Source organism: Aegilops tauschii, chromosome 5, assembly GCF_002575655.3.
Source record: "Aegilops tauschii subsp. strangulata cultivar AL8/78 chromosome 5, Aet v6.0, whole genome shotgun sequence".
NCBI lineage: Eukaryota > Viridiplantae > Streptophyta > Magnoliopsida > Poales > Poaceae > Aegilops > Aegilops tauschii.
The window spans coordinates 441,431,733-441,447,388 of NC_053039.3; positions in this window are offsets into that span (position 1 = coordinate 441,431,733).

Sequence of the window (15,656 nt, forward strand, 5' to 3'; positions counted from 1 at the left end):
TTTCAATGAATCGACATCAAGAGAAATGCTATCAATGTTCCTAGCCAATTCATCAACCTTAAGCAATTTTTCTTCAAGCAAAGCATTGAAATTCTTTTGCGAATTCATAAATTCTTTAACACTAGTCTCAAATTCAGAGGGTATCTTATTATAATTTCCATAAGAATTGTTGTAGGAATTACCATAATTATTAGAGGAATTACTAGGGTATGGCCTACGATTAAAGTTTCCTCTGTACGCGTTGTTACCAAAATTATTCCTACCAACAAAATTCACATCCATAGATTCATTATTATTCTCAATCAAAGTATAAAAAGGCATATCATTAGGATCAGAAGAAACACTCTTAGTAGCAAATAATTTCATAAGTTCATCCATCTTTCCACTCAAAACATTAATTTCTTCTATCGCATGCACTTTTTTATTAGTAGATCTTTCAGTGTGCCATTGAGAATAATTAACCATAATATTATCTAGGAGTTTAGTAGCTTCTCCTAAAGTGATTTCCATAAAAGTACCTCCAGCGGCCGAATCTAAAAGATTTCTAGAAGCAAAATTCTATCCGGCATAAAAAATTTGTATAATCATCCAAAAATTTAAACCATGTGTAGGGCAATTATGTATCATTAATTTCATCATCTCCCCAGCTTGTGCAACATGTTCATGATCAAGTTGCTTAAAATTCATTATATCGTTTCTAAGAGAGATGATCTTAGCGGGAGGAAAAATACTTAGAGATAAAAGCATCTTTGCACTTATTCCATGAATCAATACTATTTTTAGGCAAAGACAAAATCCAAGCTTTAGCAAGATCTCTAAGAGAAAAAGGAAATAGCTTCAATTTAACAATATCATTGTCCACATCTTTCTTCTTTTTCATATCACACAAATCAACGAAGCTATTTAGATGGGTAGCGGCATCTTCACTAGGAAGGCCGGCGAATTGATCTTTCATGACAAGATTCAACAAAGCAGCATTAATTTCACATGATTCAGTATCGGTAAGAGGAGCAATCGGAGTGCTAAGAAAATCATTGTTGTTGGTATTGGTAAAGTCACACAATTTAGTATTATCTTGAGCCATCGTGACAAGCAAGCAATCCAACACACGAGCAAACAAGAAGCAAGCGAAAAAGAGGCAAACGGAAAAGAGAGGGCGAATAAAACGGCAAGGGTGAAGTGGGGGAGAGGAAAACGAGAGGCAAATGGAAAATAATGTAATGCGGGAGATAAGAGTTTGTGATGGGTACTTGGTATTTGACTTTTGCATAGACTCCCCGGCAACGGCGCCAGAAATCCTTCTTGCTATCTCTTGAGCACTGCGTTGGTTTTCCCTTGAAGAGGAAAGGGTGATGTAGTAAAGTAGCGTAAGTATTTCCCTCAGTTTTTGAGAACCAAGGTATCAATCCAGTAGGAGGCCACGCTCAAGTCCCTCGCACCTACACAAACAAATAAAAACCTCGCAACCAACGCAATAAAGGGGTTGTCAATCCCTTCACGGTCAATTAAGAAAGTGAGATCTGATAGATATGATAAGAATTTTTTTTTGGTATTTTTATAATAGAGATGCAAAGTAAAATAAAAGGCAATAAAAATAGCTAAGTATTGGAAGATTAATATGATGGAAAATAGACCCGGGGGCCATAGGTTTCACTTGTGGCTTCTCTCAAGAGCATAAGTATTACGGTGGGTGAACAAAGTACTGTTGAGCAATTGATAGAATTGAGCATAGTTATGAGAATATCTAGGTATGATCATGTATATAGGCATCACGTCCGCGACAAGTAGACCGACTCCTGCCTGCATCTACTACTATTACTCCACACATCGACCGCAATCCAGCATGCATCTAGAGTATCAAGCTCAAAAGAACAGAGTAACGCTTTAAGTAAGATGACATGATGTAGAGGGATAAACTCATGCAATATGATATAAACCCCATCTTGTAATCCTCGATGGCAACAATACAATACGTGCCTTGCTGCCCCTACTGTCACTGGGAAAGGACACCGCAAGATTGAACCCAAAGCGAAGCACTTCTCCCATTGCAAGAAAGATCAATCTAGTAGGCCAAACCAAACTGATAATTCGAAGAGACTTGCAAAGAATTCAAAGAAGATTCAAATATTGTTCATAGATAAACTTGATCATAAACCCACAATTCATCGGTCTCAACAAACACACCGCAAAAGAAGATTACATCGAATAGATCTCCACGAGAATCGTGGAGAACTTTGTATTGAGATCCAAAGAGAGAGAAGAATCTATCTAGCTAATAACTATGGACCCGAAGGTCTGAGGTAAACTACTCACACATCATTGGAGAGGCTATCGTGTTGATGTAGAAGCCCTCCGTGATCAATGCGCCCTCCAGCAGGACGTTGGAAAAGGCCCCAAGATGGGATCTCATGGGTACAGAAGGTTGCGGCGGTGGAATTAGGTTTTCGTGGATGCTTCTGTTGGTTTGGGGGTACGTAGGTATATATAGGAGGAAGAAGTACGTCTGTGGAGCAACGTGGGCCCCACAAGGGTGGAGGGCGCGCCCAGGGGGTAGGAACGCCCCCTACCTCGTGCCCTCCTTGTTGCTTTCTTGACGTAGGGTTCAAGTCCTCTGGATCACGTTTGTTCCGAAAATCACGTTCCCGAAGGTTTCATTCCGTTTGGACTCCGTTTGATATTCTTTTTCTACGAAACTCTAAAATAGGCCAAAACAACAATTTGGGCTGGGCTTCCGGTTAATAGGTTAGTCCGAAAAATAATATAAAAGTGTATAACAAAGCCCATTAATCATCCAAAATAGAATATAATATAGCATGAAGCAATAAAAAATTATAGGTATGTTGGAGACGTATCATGTAGTAAAGGGAGGACTACTACGATTGTGCTTCCGGTTCATCTGGTCAAGTACCTCAGTAGAGAAAGCCGAAGACTGGCTATCATGATGCGGCGAGAGCTGGTCAACCACTTGACGACTTATTGGAATCTTTAGCGATTCTCCGTGTGACACGAAGGATCTTTTTCAGATCAAATATGTACGGCACCATACGCCGCATTCATACCAGGGGCTATGTCGTAGTCCCACCATAAAACTCCTATGGCTAAGTGAAAGTGTTAACGCCCTATAGTCCGATTGCCTGGTTCGCCGCATTATCACCTCCTTTATGGACCAAGACGTTGGATAAAGAGTGATTAAATGCTTTTCCGAACACCCTCGTACTTCCTACGAGGGCGCTGAAGCCGACGACTAGAAAACTTTCAGATTATATTTAAACGGCCACACAGGAGGAATTCGAGCTTTCAAGCAAAACATAAAATAGATTAACTATAAAATGGTCTTTTACAATTCTCATACACCTCACTCGAACATTATGTCTTTCGAGCACTGACCCTCTATCAAGCAGGCGGCCTCTAGGACGTCTTCAAAATAATGCTCCGGTTCCGGACGGTCCTTGCCTTTGGGTGGACTCTTCGTTGCAACATCGATGGCCTTCATCTTCCCATAGAATGTCTTGACTCGGGCAAAAGCCATCTGTGCACCTGCAATGCACGTTGACCGCTTCACACCGTCGATACGCGGCACCGCGTCAACAAGCCTCTGCACCAAGCCGAAATAACTATTTGGAACAGGCTCGGTTGGCCACAACCGGAGTATGACATCCTTCATGGCAGCGCCGGATATCCTATGAAGTTCGGCCCATTGGGACATTTGTTCATTGAGCAACAGAGGGCACTTTGATGCGCCAAACTGCAACCAAAAAAGCTTCTCCGTTGCATACCCATCTCGCGCTTGGTAATACTGTGCCGCATCGGAAGAACTCTTCAGCAAGTCCAAGAACTCGTCCGGAGAACTCCACACTTGGTTAAGCTGCGCATAGTTCGGGTCACCGAACTTAGTTTGCAGCAGAAAGGGCTTTCCAGCCGCAATCTCCCTCGCCTGCCGAACCTCCTCACGGGCCGTTCTGGACTCTGATCACGCTTCTCTCGCCTCTTGTAAGGCCTTCTCCAGTTCAGCCGTTTAGGCTTTACTCTCCTTCTCTAGAAATTCACAGCAGCCAGTAGCATTCTCCAGTTCGAGCGTCATCGTGGATATCTTCTCCTCGTCTTGGCGCCGTGCAGCTTGTTCGGCTTTTAACTCAGCCGATGCTTTTTTGGCAGCCGCATTGCTACACCGGGCCTGCTCCTTGGCCCGGGCCAGCTCCGCTCGAAGAGCTTCAACGGCGGCAGCACCATCTGCAGCCACGCGTATTCCAGCATACAGATTTTAGCATCATGCTTATACCACCAGAAATGTATGGGGATTGCCCCAAATACATACCTTGCGACTCATCAAGACGCATATTGATTAATGCAAGGTCATCCCCTGCCGCATCAAGCTTCCGCTGCAGCTCGGCAATATCCATAGTCTGGGAAGTAGCTAAGCAGGAAATAGCCTGCGTTCAAATTCATCAGGTCAGTCCTTGAGTAATCCTTTTTGATCCTCCGATTCGCTTCCCAGTGGAAGCCAACCCGAGTCTCAGGGGCTACTACCTATACACAGGTGCATCTTTTGCAAATAAAACATAGCTGAAAATATTACATCACAAACCTCAAAGCCTTTTAACAGGCTCATGAAGGTTTCATCCAATCCGCTCTTCGCGGACAAAATCTTCTCAACCACTGTACCAATCAATGTACGCTGTTCCCACCAGACAGATGCTTTTCGCAACATGTCCCGCAATATATCTGGAGCCTCCGGGTCTCCGAAAGCCGCTCTAGGAGCACCACCATCCTTTGAAGGAATCTGTTCACCCGTCTCCAGAATAACCGTCGGCTGCGAGCCAGACAGTCCGGAGCCTTTATTATCAGCCCCAGAATCTCGGACGCTCGCAGATCCACCTTCAGGTACTGCCTCTTTTATCCCCCGCGCAGCTTGTTGATCAAGAAGAACCCTCCGCGATGACACTTCAGAGTCGTCCGCCTTATTGGGTGAGGAGGTGGGGGGAGGCGTCTCGCTCTCCATCATCTCTGGGGGGAGACTTCCCGAAGAAGAGGATTGCCCAGAAACACTCTGCGCCAACCTATAAAAATGCATGAACGCGTTACGTATATCTTCGGTAACAGCAACGGAGCGGGACGCTATCAAAGTACTCCGGATTCATTTACAGTTTAGCCAAGGGCTTGTCCCCTTGCTGGAGCTGTTCAACAGTGTCGCTTTCCAAACCCAAGCCGCTCGACGGTGGCATCTTGCCCTTCTTGGAAGACCGCACCTCCCACTCTTCGGAGGCGGCCCTTTTCCTCCTGCTTGGAGAAGGGATACTGGGTCCTCTTCCGCCTGTGTCGTCAGGCGAGGAAGTGTCGATTTCTCTGGACTCAGTGTCTGACTTATCCGGAACCAAGGTCATCTTGGGTCTTCTCACTCTCCTCTTTACCCTCCCTTACCGGCGCCTGGTATGGTGCCGAGGCCAGCATCCTTGTTAGCACAGGAGTAGCTGAGTCTTCGGGAAGGGGAGGCGGACACCTAATCTGTTCCACCTTCCTTATCCAGCCCTGAAAAAGGATGATTCTATCAGTATCTCGCCACTGGGTATCTGATTATGAGGTATCTGGCAAACAGGTACTTACCGGGGTATCCGGATGGTCACAGTCTAGGCCGACATCTTCGGTGGTGTCCGTCCATTGCCTTCATTTACCGAGGAATGATCTCCACATTCCTTCGTGCGTGGTGCCGAAGAAGTGCTGAAGGGTCCGCGGCCCTTCCGGATTGAACTCCCACAAACGGAGAGGCCGTCGCTGGTACGGCAGGGTCCGACAAACTAGCATTACTTGAACAACTTTGACAATATTGATGTCCCTCTCAATGAGGCTTCGGATGCGACTTTGCAGAGTTCGCACCTCGTCCGTTGATCCCCAGTCCAACCCCTTATTAATCCACGATGCAAGCTGAATTGGGGGGCTGGATCAAAATGCGGGCGCAGCTGCCCACTTGGAGCCGCGGGGCTCGGTGATATACAACCACCCCTGCTGCCATAAATCGAAAGATTTGGCGAAGGATCCTTACAGCCAAATGGCACTAGCAAGCTTGCTCACTGTAGCATCACTGCACTCAGCCTGCTCCCCTTCTAGCATTTGCGGCTTCACATCGAAGGTCTTGAGCCACAAGCCGAAGTGCGGAGGAGTGCGGAGGAAGGCTTCGCATGTAACGATAGATGCTGAGATAAGAAGAATAGAGTCCGGGGCCAGATCGTGAAAATCTAGCCCGTAATAGAACATGAGCCCTCGGACGAAGGGGTTAAGTGCAAACCCTAACCCGCGGAGGAAGTGGGACATGAACACGACCCTCTCGCCGGATCTGGGGGTGGGGATAACCTGCCCCTCGACAGGAAGCCGATGATGGATTTCTGCGGTCAGATACCTAGCCGCCCGAAGCTTTGCAATATCTCCCTCCGTGACAGAAGAAGCTACCCACCGGTCTTGACGGCTGGATCCGGACATGAGTGGGGCTTGTGGTAACTGGAACCCGGGTGATGGAACTCGGGGTAGCAAGGGTTGAGGAAGAAGCAAGCGTGAAAGAAAAAGACGGGTCTGTACCCCTATATAAGGGCTGCGAATATCAAACGTCTCCTCCTGGGCCTCAAAACTTGCCTATTCCCAAGGAGTTGTACCCAAGCGACGATTGGCTTGGGGGGACACGATCTCCGCTTGGATAAGACATGCCAGAAAAACCACGTCTCAAGATGTGGTACGACGGGCCAGCTAACGGTTCGAAAATAATGGCCGAGCAGGCGTGATGTCATATTACCAAAAAAGTTGTCTGCGGATTGGACTTGTGAAATATTATATCTTCTGCAGTTGCGGACACAGGTCCGGATACAATCATTACATCTGAAGACTATCTTGGAGTTCGGGAAGGGGAACCTGCCTTGCAATGCCGAAGACAATCTGCGCGCCGGACTCCTCGTCATTGAAGTCAGGTTCAGGGGCTACTGAGGGAGTCCTAGACTAAGGGGTCCTCGGGCGTCTGTCCTGTTAACTATGGACCGGACTAATGGGCTGTGAAGACATGAAGGCCGAAGACTGTACCCGTGTCCGGATAGGACTCTCCTTGGCGTGGAAGGCAAGCTTGGGGATCAACGATGAAGATTCCTTCCTATGTAACCGACTCTATGTAACCCTAGATCCCTCCGGTGTCTATATAAAACGGAGGGCGTAGTCCGGATAGGGGATAACCATTACCAGTCATACAGGCTAGACTTCTAGGGTTTAGCCATTACGATCTCGTGGTCGATCAACTCTTGTAATACTCATATTCATCAAGATCAATCAAGTAGGAAGTAGGGTATTACCTCCATAGAGAGGGCCCGACCCTGGGTAAACATCGTGTCCCCTGTCTCCTGTTACCATCGATCCTAGAAGCACAGTTCGGGACCCCCTACTCGAGATCCGCCGGTTTTGACACCGACAGGGGGCCCGACTCCGTCTTTGGATTTGGCGGCGTGTGGCCCGTTGTCCCGCGCACGAACGATGCCGCTTGCCAAGCTTTGAGTGCCAGAGCGTTGTGGGTGTTCGCGGGGCGCGCCTCGGCTTCCGTCCGCGACCGCCTCACCACTCGCCTGCACCGGTACGGGCCGTTCGGCCCCCGATGAACCGATCGCCGTGATCGCCTTCTTCTTGGGAGTCATGGTGATGAGGAACTGCTAAACCAACTACCAGACTGGATTTTCACAACTGCGCCCCCCTACCTGGTGAGCCAAAGATGTTGGGGGAAACGACACCTATGGAATCACTGGGACTCCTTCTACGGTTGGCCGGCGCGGGGTTGTGCAAAGAGCGGGTCTGGCGATCTGCACAAAGGTCCTTTACCCAGGTTCGGGCCGCAAAGATGCGTAATACCCTAGTCCTGCTTTGGTGTATATTTGAGTGTTCTTGAGCTCTCGAACTAGCTGTGGTGCGTGCGTAATCCCAAATGTCCGAATCCTTCTGCAGTACACCTCGGGCCTCCTTTTATAGTCAAAAGGGGTCGCCACAGTGGCACACAGGAGGTGGAAAGGTATCAGTGGTTAAGTTTATCCTCTGGCACTGTCGGACAAATGCATTTAATGCGCTGCCGACGTGCCCTTCTTGCTTTATCAGGGATGGCAAGGAAGCTCGTCCCAACTGTCGCCGCCTCGCCTGGCTCCAACGCGCGTCCGAGTTGATGAGGCGTTGTCGTGCCACGTTGGCCGGCTGCTGGGCTGGTGCGGTGGCAGAGTCTTCACGAAGATCTGCATGCCACCACGTAGGTGCTTGCTGAGTTAGCCTGGAGGCCGCACGTCGCCACGCACGTGCCTGCCCAGTTGGTTGGGCTGGCTGCTTTATGGGAATGGCGGTGGAGTCTTGGCAGACGCGGGCCTGGCTGTGGCCCCGCAGGTGTCCCCGGCAAGGGTCTTGCCGGGGCCCCGGCAAGGGTCCTGTCGTGTCATCGCGGTCGTCTCCGTCAAGGATCTCGCCGGGGGTCTCGTGGATTTCCTCGGCAAGGATCTTGCCGAGGATCGTTGTCTTCTGGTCCTCATCTGATCTTGTGTGCTCATTGATCTTCACAAAGATCTGCATGCCACCATGGAGGTGCCTCCCGAGCCTTGGTTCCAAATGCGGTTGATGGTGTTGGAACCCTTGGGCTTAAGGGTGGCGCGCTCTGCTGGCGTTGGGCAAGTTGCCCCGGCAAGGCTCTTGCCGGGGTTGCGGAGGCCGCCCAGTAAGGGTCTTGCCGGGGAGTCCACCTCGCCCTCTCGCTCTTTGTGTCTCTGGTCTTGGCGCTGCTTTGCCCCGTCCTGTGCCTTTGGCTTCCCTGCTCTGCCCTACTTAGTGTGGCCGCGGGCTTGGCTCTGACTGCCCGTGCACAAGTAAGGGGTAAAAAAGGAGAGCCCCTACTTTCGTACACCGACAATGCTGATGAGTCTATTTCTTTACATACAGCTTTAGATTTTCATAGATAGTATGTGCATGGTTCCACCAATTGCTGCTGCAATATAATTTATATGTTAATATTCAACTTGAGATTATCTTCGAGTAGTATTGAACTATTGATGCATGATAGGCATGCAAGTGTGTAGTGTGTGGGCTTGATTTATGTGAAAAGTTCCAACTTCGTGTGATTCTACCTTTTTTCACCGGAAAGTGTGATTCTACTTCCACGGTGGATATTGGATCAGGCAAAAGATCAAAACGGGTTCAGTTGTACACTCGCCGCTTCATCCCTTAATACCAAGGAGAGCCCGCCGGCAACGCAAGGCTCTCTTAGATCGTGCCGCCTTCTTCCATACTTCGATCTACTGACAGCTGTGCCCAGAAATTCAAAGAGACAATACTTTCCTATTTTGACCTGTCACCACGAGAAAGCAATTATGATAGGTAAATGAATTCCTTCCAGTTTCAGTCATATTTGGAGAGGCACGCGGAGCTCCTGCGAGTTTCAGCCAAATATTGGATTGGGCGCCACCCTGGATAACTATAGAAGCGAATGACTTCCTACCATAAAAAGTAAGAGCCACCAATCCCGAGCGACTATAAGTATCCACCCAGGACAGAGTCCCAGACCACCAAACAAAGAAACGCAATGTCGCAATACGCTACTAAGACTAAAACCCTAGAGAGTAGTGAGCCCGAGTCGGAGCCCAAGCCGGCGCCGGTGCCGGCGGCGGTTGAGGCCTCCACTAACTGGAAGGAGGACGAGGAGCACGAGGTTGACGGCATTCAGCGGAAGGTAAACCGCTACCGCATGATCAAGGAGCTCTACGCCGCGACGGAGAAGGTTGTCCCAGCGAGCAGCGGCGGCCGGAAGCAGAAGGAGAAGAAGAAATAGATGAGCTATAGGGCGAGAGACGAGAGGCTAGATGGAGGGCCCTTCTCTTCTTGTAATTCGCGTAATTGCTAGAGGGTAGAGCTTGCTCGCAGTTCTCTCGCCGAGGTTGTAAACGCTTGGAGATGGGTCGCGAATCAATATCTCGCTTGGTTGTAAACGCTGAATCTCTGCCATAAGAAGAAATTAGAGTTGACTGAATTGCTTTTGTATCGTAGTAATGTGTTACTTCCTGGCTTGGACGGCTGGATCTCGTTCGGTCGTCCTTTGCTGATGGTCTCGGGCTCGGGCCGGGCGGAAGATGATTAGAAGGGAGGATCGAGAGCAGTTTTCAGGCCTGATCTGGTAGTAAATTTCGAGCGTGTTGTGTGGTGGCGATGTAGCTTGCATGCGTCATGACAGCCAAGATGAGGAGCTGCGCTGGATAAGAAAAAAAATGGTAGGGGGAGAAGGAATCTTCTGGAAGCTTCCATAGACACATCCCAGCGGTGGAACAAATGACAAAGCTGTCACTCGTATATACCGTGGATAATTTACCATAATTCTTCAGGTGGAAGAACAGATCAGATCGGTTACGTTCGGCGCCGACCATGCATGGAGGGACTCAGGGACGCCAGCCCTGGGCCTGCCTCTCAACCTTCAGATCACCACCAATGCCATGGGCACCATTTTATGACGAAAAAGCACCTGGTCGCTGATTTTCATTGATGAAGAAGGAGGTACAGACAAGTAGAGTACAAACCCGAGAACTGAAAAGGGAGAAAACGGTATGGTGCCGGTTGCCATACCCATAAACCAGAGAACTGAAAATGTTCGTGGTGGTTGAGAAAAACTTGTCATCGAGCCAGTTCTGCACCCGTGAATCTGATATGCTAGAACTGACGAGGATTTAGCCAATCATTTTCATATAGATGACGGTTTAAATTTGGTGCACCCGTGGAACACCGAGATGGTGGTCTTTGGGTCTTATGGTCGGATGATGTCAAGCTAATTACTCTAGTCAAAATGCACTGCTAATGTTACTAGCTGTAACTTCTGCATTTCCATAGTTTGTGTTTTATGCTGATCCTCAACTATTCCTTATCACCTTAGAAATAGGAAAATATGGAGTCAAATTGATGCTTTTGTGTCTTCCTTACCTTGGAAGACGGTTTTTCCCATGGGTGAATTAAATGATATTGTTTTCTTGCGGGAAAATTAGATTTTTATTGCTTAATCTTGGGAATTACAATCATGTATTCATGTTGGTGTAGCAAACCAATCTCATTTGGTCCAAACTGCCTACGCATGTGATGATGCCCTATCTGAGCTAAACGATATGCAACGCTATTACATGCATGGCACACATGACCAACACAAAAATGTCTACCCCGCGCGAGTAGACTTTTGATTTCGCCATGATGGATGCCGTCAGGGATTGATCAATCTCCAGCTGCTTGATCATGTTGGCTACCACTTGAGAATCTATTTCGACAATGAACGGCTTCATGCTCCACTCATAGGTCAGCACTTCCTTCCATACACGCAGCCATCGTCAAGCTAGTCAGCATCAAATGAATAATTTAATCACGATGTGAAATGATTTGGCTTAATAGATATGACATATAATGGCCGTTATTACACGTGGTGTAATATGCAATTTTTATTATCTGGTACCAAGGCACGAGTGCAAAATTTGGGGGGTCTAGGGAAATCATTCGGATGATGTAAACCATATTGTTCGATAGTTCTATCAGGTAGGTTAGCTACATTCTAAGCTCAATGAAATTTTCATCATGATAATCACAATTAAGGTCAACCCTATTGTTCCCCATAACTTTCAGTTAATCAACCTTTGCAATGCAACTTGTAGAATCATCACCCGGTGCTTTGATAACACGGTCAAAGAGCAATTACCTGGATATATCCATGAAACTCATAAAGCTTCTATCCAAGGCCGTAGAAATTCTAATAATATTACTCTTTTCCAGGAAATCACTCCTTTCAACATACACCCCAGAAGCATAAAGATTTTATGTTGAAAGTAGACTTGAACAAATCTTTTGATAAAATTGAATAGGGATTTTCTTATAGCCTTGGTATGTAAAGGGTTGCATGGTCATTTCATAAAATTGATCTATGAGTGCATTTTCTTTGCTTATTTTCCTCTCAACATTAGTTGCCGTCCTTTTGGGACCTGTAGAGCATCTCAAGGTATACAACAAGGTTTCCCTTTAATAGGATTTATCCTTGCATTTAATGTATTGTTGCACTATATTCAAGACGCCTCGAGATTAAATAATCCATCAGGTATCTGGTTAGTACCTAATACTTGCTAGCTCCAAAGCTTAATTGGTAAGCAATTGTTAAGCCCCCTAGGGAATGAGTTTGTAGCAAGCGACAACTTTCCCTCAATATGAGAAACTGCGGTTTCAATAGATAACAACCCGAGCCTTTGTCAAGGCGATCTGCAATACTATTACAAGACTACTTGTCTCCCTAACACTTCGACTGAGGTTTCAATCTCACTACTAATGCTAGGTTCAATGAGTAATTAGTAGATAATGTGCCATGAATTATTTTAGTATTTGCAGAACAAATAATATCTAGAAATACAGGTGCTTATGCATGTGATTTGGAGATTGGACCGGCGTTCATATGTTCACTACTAGCATCTCTCATGAAAGCAATGACACATAAATTTAATCAGAGGCATGTGTAAGTTATCAATTAATAAATCATGGAAAACCATATCATAAGTTGGGATCACATATTGTTGGAAATATGCCCTAGAGGCAATAATAAATTGGTTATTATCATATTTCCTTATTCATGATAAATATCTATTATTCATGCTAGAATTGTATTGTCTGAAACTTAAATACATGTGCGAATACATAAACAACACCATGTCCCTTGTACGCCTCTACTAGACTAGCTCCTTGATCAAAGATGATTAAGGTTTCCTAACGATAGATATGAGTTGTCGTTTGATAACGGGATCACATCATAGGAGATTGATGTGATGGACAGACCCAACCATAAGCTTAGCATCACACCGTTTAGTTATTTGCTACAACTTTCTTCATGCCAAGTATCTATTCCTTAGACCATAAGATCATGTCACTCCTGGACACCGAAGGAATACCTTTGTGCTATCAAACGTCACTCCATAACTGGGTGATCGTAAAGGTGCTCTACAAGTATCTTTGAAGGTGTCTATTGGGTTGCATGGCCCGAGACTGGGATTTGGTACTTCATGTGACAGAGAGATATCTCTGGTCCCTCTCGGTAATACAACATCGTACGAAGCTTCATGCGGCTAATGAGTTTAATCACGGGATCTTCTATTATGGAACGAGTAAAGAGACATGGCGGTTACGAGATTGAACTAGTTATGGAGATACCGACAATCAAATCTCGGGCAAGTAACATATCGTCGGACAAAAAGAATTGCATATGGGATTATCTGAATACTTGATATAATGGTTCAACCGATGAAGATCTGCATTGAATGTGTGGGAATCAATATGGGCATCCAGGCCCCGCTATTGATTATTGACCGGGGAGGTGTATCGGTTATGTCTACATGTTCCTGAACCTGTAGGGTCGCACACTTAACGCTCGGTAGCGCTAGGGTAACATTGATATATTAACAGTGGAAAGTCCGAAGGTTGTTTGGAGTCTCGGATGGGATCCAGGATATCACGAGGAGCTCCGAAATGGTTCATAGGTAAAAATTTATATATGGGAAGTCCTGTTTTAGCTACCGGAAAAGTTCGGGGGCATGCCGACAGTGTACCGGGGTTAGCAAAAGTGTTCTGGAGGTTCATCAAGGGGGTCCACCTACCCCCGGGGTCCACATGGGCTGAGGGGGTGCCTGGCCAGCATGGGATAGGCGCACTAGTCCCAAGAGGCCCTTGCGACTAGAGGGGGGAACCCTAGTGGGGAGGGGCGCCCCACTTGCCTTGGGGGACATGTCTCCCCTAGGGCCGCCGCCCCCTCCCCTGGAGAAGGGGCCTAGTGCTGGCACCCCCTCCTCTCACTCCTATATATAGTGGGGCGTGGGAGGGAAGTCAAAACCCCTTCCACCCTTGCCCTCCATCGCTCCCAACTCATCCCCATGTTTCCTCCGGTACGTGCTTGGCGAAGCCTTGCCGGAATTCCGTTGCCACCACCACCACCATAGCGTCGTGCTGGTTCCGATCTCATCTACCTCCTCTCCCTCATTGTTGGATCAAGAAGGAGATGACGCCATTGATCTGAACATGTGCTAATCTCGGAGGTGTCGTCCGTTCGGCACTAGATCGGATTGAATCACGATTGGATCGTGAAGAGTACGACTACATCAACCGCATTACGACGTTAACGCTTTCGGTCTACAAGGTTACATAGACACATTCCCCTCTCGATCCAATGCATCACCTAGATTTGATCTTGGGTGTTTGTAGGATTTTTTTATTTTCATGCAATGTTCCCCATTAGTGGCATCATGAGTTAGGTCTATGCGTAGATGTATATGCACGAGTAGAACACAAAGAAGTTGTGGGCGTTGATGTTCAAATTATTTACTTCCTTTGTATTATTTGGATTTGGCATTATTGTGGGATGAAGTGGCTTGGACCAACCTTACTTGTCCTTGCACAGGAGACCAGTTCCACTGACTGACATGCAACATGTATTGCATAAAACTGGCTTTGCGGGTGTTCGTCTCTCCGACCTTAGTTGAATCGGATTTGACAACGGTGGTTCTTGTAGAAGGTTAAAAGGCAATTGGTATATCACCATTGTGGTTTTGCGTAGATAAGAACGATACTTATAGTTTGCCCCAGCAGCCACGTAAATATTGCAACAACAAAGTAGAGGGCGTCTAACTTGTTTTTGGAAGGCATGTTGTGATGTGGTATGGCCAAAACGTGATGTAATATATGTTGATGTATGAGATGATCATGTTTTGTAATAGGTTCATGACTTGCATGTCGATGAGTATGGCAACCGACACGAGCCATTGGTCTGTCTTTAATTTATGGTATGACCTTCGTGTCAATCATTAAATGCCATGTAATTCCTTTACTTTATCGCTATGAGTTAGAAATAGTTGTAGAAGCAATATTTGGCGAAGACAGCCACATGACGGCACGATGATGGAGATCATGATGTCATGCCGGTGACGATGGAGATCATGCCAGATTCTTCAATATGATCGTTCTTCCAACGTCATAATTTCAATGTTGTTTTAGGACTATCATTTAACACTTAAACGATATCCTAAGATCCGGAAAGCATGATCACCAACAACACTTGAGTTAGTCCTGGAGGCAAGACTAGGAATCTTTTATATAACTGTTTATCATTCCACACGTGCATATTAGTTTTCTAATGAATCACATATTTTAGGATAATAATAGTTATAGTATAGAATATAAACTTTTTAATTATGAATATGAAAATATAATAATACAAATATTATTGACTCTAGGGCATATTTCAAACACAACCTCGTCGTCCTCCTCCTCCTTCTTCTCCTTCTTCTTCGATGTGTTGCTACGCGATGCCCAAAACTCCTACCCCGGCTGGACGAGGTACAGATTTTGCACCGCAAACCCCGCCATGGTGGCCTCATCCCATTGAAGACCCTTACACTAATCCAAAACGATCCTAGTCTCCTTCTTCTCCGTGACGGTCGTCATCTTGATCCCGGGGCCGATGAACTCCGCATCGGCCTGAGTCTCGATCTCCTGGAAGTTCATGTCCCGCTATGGCCGGCCGAGACACCAACACGCCTTCTGGAAGGTGTGGTCGGAGACCTCCGGCTCGTCATTCATTCCTAGATAGTACCGCACGCCATCCTATGTGATCTTGG